The sequence below is a fragment of the Macrobrachium nipponense genome, chromosome 37 (genome assembly GCF_015104395.2).
Source record: "Macrobrachium nipponense isolate FS-2020 chromosome 37, ASM1510439v2, whole genome shotgun sequence".
Classification (NCBI taxonomy): domain Eukaryota; kingdom Metazoa; phylum Arthropoda; class Malacostraca; order Decapoda; family Palaemonidae; genus Macrobrachium; species Macrobrachium nipponense.
The window spans coordinates 18,440,339-18,447,838 of NC_061097.1; positions in this window are offsets into that span (position 1 = coordinate 18,440,339).

The window sequence follows — 7,500 nt, forward strand, 5'->3', positions numbered from 1 at the left end:
GACCTCACTTGCAAGCATCGGAGTAGAATTATTTATACTCTACCCCTTTACTTGCACTTTAGATGAATAAGTACGTTACTGCGTTAGGAAATACAACCATTAGACAGTAGGAGGTTGGACAGGTACCAAGGGGGTTCGGCAGAGAAGGAAAAAATTATAAAAAAAGAACAAAAAAAAGTGCTACCCCTTAGTTGGTCAGTAATGGCCATTTATTATAACCTCAACTTAGAAATCAACACCACGTCGATTGCAACGCCTCCCCACAGCGAGAGCGAATCGCTTCCTGGTCGGGGGGCTGTTAGGTATCGGGTCTGGGGTGGGCCGGGGCGGGGTCGGGGGTAAGCCATGGTTGAAATCCCATAGAGATAAATACCTCAGTCGAAGTCCATTTTTGGGTTGTGCCCAGAAGAGCAAGGGCCCGTGCTGGCATAAGGCCAGCATAATCATATTAAACAAAAGGAATATAAGTCGCAGCCCTGAAGGAATACCCTATTATTATTATTATATTATTATTATTATTATTATTATTATTATTATTATTATTATTATTATTATTATTATTATACAACGAAAAACAAAAGGGGGAAATATTCTTGTAGATCAAGTGTAAATGCCACGCACCTTAATTGCAAGATTTCACAGATTTCAATATTCTAAAAGAGTGAGATAACGTCCTAACTCAAGCCAGACTAATAAATAAGCAAAGATACAGGCTTTTCATTACTCCCATTCCCAAGTGCAAGAAGAAAGTGAAAGTGGATCTGAAAGAGAGAGAGAGAGAGAGAGAGAGAGAGAGAGAGAGAGAGAGAGAGAGAATCATCGAAGATGAAAATTATCCCGCAGATAAAATGAAGTCGGTCTCCTGAAACCGACCCTTTGATGGCAACGCCGAGACATCTAGCTGTTGTGGCTCTTTTATATACAAAATTAATTTGTAATAAATATCTCAAACGGACAATTTAATCAAGTCGTCTGTCTTCGCTCTTGGGATTGCAGATCTGCGTCGGATAAAGCATCCCTTTTTTTGTTTGTGTTTGTTTTGTTTCTTTGTTCAATACGTGGTAACGAGGTATTTATTCAAATGGGCTGGGTGCTGCTGCATTTATTACTGTATCTAGATTGTGTGTATTTTGTCTGTTTTGTATATTCCATGTATTTGGCCTTGAGCTGAAATAAAATTTATTATTATTATTAATATTTTTAGGAGAAAAAGCTCCACTAAATGAAATTTTTGTTTCTCCTTTCCTCTTGTTACACAGTTTAACATGTGGGATATTTTCACAATACTGTTCTTAACTTGCCATAACTAACGGTGTCATCTTAAGATGGAAGCGCCTCAGTGGCGTGATCGGTATGGTCTTGACCTGCCACCTCGGTGGCCGTGAGTTCGATTCTCGGGAATTCCATTGAGGTGTCACAGATGTGTATTTCTGGTGATAGAAGTTCACTCTCGAAGTGATTCGGAAGTCACGTATAAAGCCGTTGGTCCCATTGCTGAATAACCACTGGTTCCATGCATAGCAAAACCACCATACAAACAAACAAACATCTGAAGGTGACTGCAGTAGCTATCGTAAGCTAGCAGCGCCATTGTGTAAACAGCTCACATGTAAAAATGTGTTTGTAGCAAGCATAAAATAAATAAAAAAAAGTATTGCTGTATAGGTCTTTCTCTCCAGTTATAAACTGAAACGTGAATATTTGTTGATTTTTATGCTAATTATTATTCACATTAGGCATACATTCATTTATGACTAGTCGACAATACAGTTATCTTTTAGTATATTTAGTTATTCACATTTGGCATACATTCATTTATGACTAGTCGGCAAGACAATTATCTTTTAGTATATTTAGAGTTATTCACATTTGGCATACATTCATTTATGACTAGTCGACAAGACAATTATCTTTTAGTATATTTAGAGTGAAAACGCTTTTTATTATTATCATTATTCACATTAGGCACACGTTCATACGTGTATATGACGAGCCCAGAAGATGGTTGTCTTTTAGCAGTTTTAGAAAAAAAAAAACACACAGATTAGGTAAAGAGAAGAGTCATGGAGATGGATATCACGTCGATAAAGGGAAATAAATTTGGAGATTTAGGCTTAAACAGAGGCTGAGGCAAAAGTAAAAAGAATCCAGCCGAATGTTCGTGCAATCTCATAGTAACTTAACAGATTATATTGTACTCAGGAGAATCGGCATTTATAGCCTCCCGCAGTACAATGAATGAATTAGTAGGCGTTAATGACTTTGTTCTCCGCTTATAGAAACTTTATTGCTAGTTTGTTTATCATTGTAAGAAATTGTCTTATATGACCTGTGTGTTTGTGTATGTATGTATGTGTGTGTGTTTGTGTAGGGGTTTGTCATGGCGCTGATGAGCCTTCTGTGTAGTTTATGTACAGGCTATTGTTGTGAAAGTTGTATGAGTAGGGATTCAACCTTGATTCCCTAGTGAAATAGGCTTGTAGACATTTCCCATGGGAAAGAGCTAATTGCTGCTTTCATATATATATATATATATATATATATATATATATATATATATATATATATATATATATATATATATGAATAACTTGATCACGAAGTATATAAAACGTGATGCTATGTATAAATAAAGGTTTTTTTTGCCACGAAGGAAACAAAAATGAAAAAGCGAGATAGCCGAGTACTTTCGGTCCTATTAGGACCGAAAGTACTCGGCTATCTCGCTTTTTCATTTTTTTCCTTCGTGGCAAAAAACCTTTATATATATATATATATATATATATATATATATATATATATATGTGTGTGTGTGTGTGTGTGTGTGTGTGTGTGTGTGTATGTAAAGATATACACAAATTTCTCTCTCTCTCTCTCATTCCTCTCCTCTCTCGTTCCTTTCTCGTCTCTCTCTCTCTCTCTCCTTTCTCTCTTCTCTCTCTCTCTCTCTCTCCGCAGGACGTGGGAGAGGACCAAAGCATAAAATTTTTGCCGAGTTTCTTATTGTTTCTTAATCAGGTAGAACGCAGCGGGGAGCATTGTTTTTAGAAGGCTCCTCCGAGACACGGAGCATAAACAATCCCCAGAGCATCAGATCGCTTTTGCTTGTGGCCATTCTTATGCAACAATGGAGGCGCTTGCGCTCTGCAGGCGAAGGGAGGAGAACTGGAGCATGTCAGAGCGTAGGTGCTTTCTCTTCGATAGCGGTGTTGTCTGGGGAATCATTATGATGTGCTTTACTTTTGCAGTGGAAAGTGAACAGAGGCAGGAGGAGCGTGGGCGCATCTGCTATTCGTCAGCAAACTGATTCAAGTTCATAGGAGCATGAATTCATGTCTTGAAATGTGAACGGGGCTAATAGAGCATTAAATTTATGCTTATTCTTTGATAGCGGGACATTGGAGCATATAGAAATATAGGTGTTTATTATTTATAGCAACGGATTATATACCAGTATTATCGCTTATGGAGCATAAAGATGCATCATTTTATAGCGGACAGTCTCTAGAGCATATATGAGCATTCGTCTTTGATCGAGGAATTAGAGCAATTTCAGGAGCATAGTTGCTTTCTCTTTATAGCATAAATAGAATGTATAATGTAGGAACTTAAGCGCTATAGAGCTCTTCGATAGCGGGTCACGGCAGCGTAGACGAAAGGAAGTTTCTATTTATTTCAACAAAGAATCTTTTGATACCAAAGGGTTCTCGACATGGGGTTCGAGAACCACCTGAGGTTCGTAAGCGGGGTTCCAGATTGTATTGAATGCTGCTGAAGAGAGAGAGAGAGAGAGAGAGAGAGAGAGAGAGAGAGAATAATTATGATGTTTATGATTAGCTGCATAATAAGCTCATATTGTAAGCCAAATTATGCTATAAAAATACAAAACTTTTAAGTTCAATTATTCTTTAAATATTAGCATTCTGTTCTCAGTGCCTGATGAATATATTAACATAGAATGAGTTGTGACTGAAGGTATAAAAGTTATGATTATGAAAAGAAAAAATATTATGATTATTATTATTATCATTATTATTATTATTATTATTATTATTATTATTATTATTATTATTATTTAAACTCAGATCATTATTATTATTATTATTATTATTATTATTATTATTATTATAATTATTATTATTTAAACAGAATTTTTTTTCTTATGTTTTTAGCAAGATTTTTCTCTCCATTCCTTTGTTTGCCGATAGAACAACAAAGATAGTAGATTAAAAGGGACTAAGATAACCGTAGTCTCCTTTCATCTTTTAGCTTTCTGTTTTCCTCAATCGCTATTAAAGCGTTTTCTCTTCTTTTCATTCTTCCGTTATCCTGGCAATAATGTCAGACTTTAACCTTTTGCTTATTTTATCTTTTACTTAATATTTTCTGTTTTTGCTTAGTACTTTCACTTTTTGCATGTGTTCGTATCCCACTTCATAATTTTATATTTTTTTCCTTCACCCTCTCTTCGTCTTCTTCTATGTCTCCTTTTTCCTCTTTTTTTTTTTCTTCGCTTCGTCTTGTCTCTCATTTTTTTCTAAATTTCTTCACTTCTTCCTATTCTCTGCCCTTTTTGCCTCACTCGTTTTTCATTTCCTCTTTCCACACTTTTTTTTTATTTTCCTTGTATTATTTTCACTTCTCCCTCCCTCAGTAATTCCTCAATCTATGCTTATTCTCCTTTCCTTCACCTCTCCATCTTTTCTTCCCTTTTTCATCTGTAATTCATCTTATCATCTCGCTCTCGTTCGTCCTCCTTTCCTTCCTCTTTTTCCTCTTCTTCTTCTCCCAAAACACTGATTAATCGATTGCCTTCATAAAACCAATTGGAAATCATTCAGGTAAGGAAGGGCCCGGACCCGCCATTCGGGTCTAGACTGGCAGGGAATCAATTAGTCAGTAAAATCACAACGAAGCTCTTCTTCGCCTCCCGCTTTTTTTTTTTTTTTTTTTTTTTTTTTTTTTTTTTTTTTTTTTTTTTTTTTTTTTTTTTTTTTTTTTTTTTTTTTTTTTTTTTGCTCCCGTTTTTGTTTTTTATCTTTTTCTCCCTCGTGATTTTTCACTTTTTTTTCTTCTTCTTCTTCCTTCGGCTTCTTCCCCCATTTCACAAATTTTTTTTTTTTTTCTTTTTTTTTTTTTTTTTTTTTTTTTTTTTTTTTTTTTTTTTTTTTTTTTTTTTTTTTTTTTTTTTTTTTTTTTTTTTTTTTTTTTTTTTTTTTTTTTTAAATAGTCTTTTTCTCATGATCCTTCTTATTCGTGTACATCTATATTTTTTTCCGCTCTTCGTTTTTGCATTCTTCGGAGCCGTTTTCATCCTCTCTGAATTAAATTAAATACATTCAACCGACTGTCGAATTATCTTTGTTTTTCCTTTTGTGTTCTGTTTCACCCATTTGAGGGCATTGTATTCTGTATAAGTTTGTTTTTGCAATACCATGACCCTTTAGCAATAATGTCTTGTTGGCACAATTTGATTGAAAATAACATTAAAAATAATGAGAGGGTAGTTAGATGGAAAAGGAAATGTAAGATCATGCATAGACAAATAAGAAAATAATTCATGAATAAACAAGTAAAAAATTTTCTTCGGCGCAATCGAGTTTTCTGTACAACGTATAATACTCTATGAAACTCCCAGCCACGGTCCATGAAACAGGCAGCCTCGGGTCAGGAAACTTTCAACCATGGCCTGGTGGTGGCCTGTATTGTTGGCACCTATAACGGTGCCAGACGCACGATCTTGGTTAACTCTAACTTTAGTTAAAATAAAAACTACTGAGGCTAGAGGGCTGGATTTGGTATGTTTGATGATTGGAGAGTGAATGATCAACGTGCATGTTTGCAGCGCTCTAGCCTCAGCAGGCTTTAAGATCTGAGGGCGGACAGATGAAGTGCGGACGGACAGACAAACTGCCATCTCATTAGTTTTCTTGTATAGAAATCTAAAATGAGCATTCATTGACTGCAAACCTCAGCCAAATCTGATCTCCCCACCATCCACCCTTTAGATCCCTCTCCCATATCTGGATCTGCCATAATCTGAGCATGCCTTTTAGCTTCTTGTAATTAGCTAAAAAACAAACTCAACCAAACAACCTCCTTATGTCCTAGGAAAGTAATGTTTAACAATCAGTAATTTTCTACATTTATCTGGTAGGTTTCTGTGATTGTCAAGCAATTTGTTAATGCATCAGTGTTGAATTAAATCCAGTTACCAACTTTTCCTGATATTTATGCCAGTACACTTAGATTATTATGTTCATATTCCTTTTTCTTTCTTCTGCTGCCGATACCCATATAGGGTTACAACAGAATTTTCTGAGTGAGAAGACAATTCTTTATAACTAACTAATGGCTTCAGAGACGGTAATTCTTTACAACTAACTAAAGGCTTCAGAGAAGGTAATTCTTTACAACTAACTAAAGGCTTCAGAAAAGGTAATTCTTTACAACTAACTAATGGCTTCAGAGAAGGTAATTCTTTACAACTAATTAAAGGCTTCAGAGAAGGTAATTCTTTACAACTAACTAAAGGCTTCAGAGAAGGCAATTCTTTATAACTAACTAATGGGTTCAGAGAAGGCAATTCTTTATAACTAACTAATGGCTTCAGAGAAGGTAATTCTTTATAACTAACTAAAGGCTTCAGAGAAGGCAATTCTTTATAACTAACTAATGGCTTCAGAGAACGCAATTCTTTATAACTAACTAATGGCTTCAGAGAAGGCAATTCTTTATAACTAACTAATGGCTTCACAGTTCACTAGCTATCACACGATCTTCTTTGCTTTATGGAATCTTTCCGAGGTGATGGGGCCTGGAAATTCTAAAGTGAAGGTGAATAGGCTTATTCATATCCCAGCGGTCTAGTTAGGACTTTGGGTCATGTTCTGCTAAGCTGTAAGATGTAAAACAACATTAAGCCTCGTCTGCACCCTACTTGGGACATGACAGATGTTGCCAGGCATTTATGATGAAAATACCACGACCTTAGAACCAGGAATCAAATTCTTACCAAAGTCCGGTTCAGACAACGATCTAGGGACTTTACCCCGTTTACCTTTTTCCAGGAGAGACTCCAAGTCCTGCATCATCAAACAGAGGAAGAATTTCGCACGTCAAAAGAAAGAACAAATGTGAAGCAGCATCAGGGTTTTACCCTATCACACTCTTACCTGTAACCTGTTGTTGCTTCTTGGTCTTTTTATTTGAATGAAGTGTATATTTTCAAGAGAATTATCTTTGATAAAATAATATCGATAAGTCGAATTTATCTTTGACAAGGTAAATAGCAATCGTAATTTTGAACAAGGCTATGAACCGTAGTTTCTAAGAAAAAAAAAAAAGGAGGACAAATAAATTCAATTTTAATTTGTAAAGTATGTTCAGCGAAAACTTAGAGTGCTTGTGCACAAGAATTTAAAACATTGATTATGGGGCATTCAGCGGGTGTGGCTTCTGGTATCAAGGGGGAGATTTATCCTTATCCACCTCCACAAG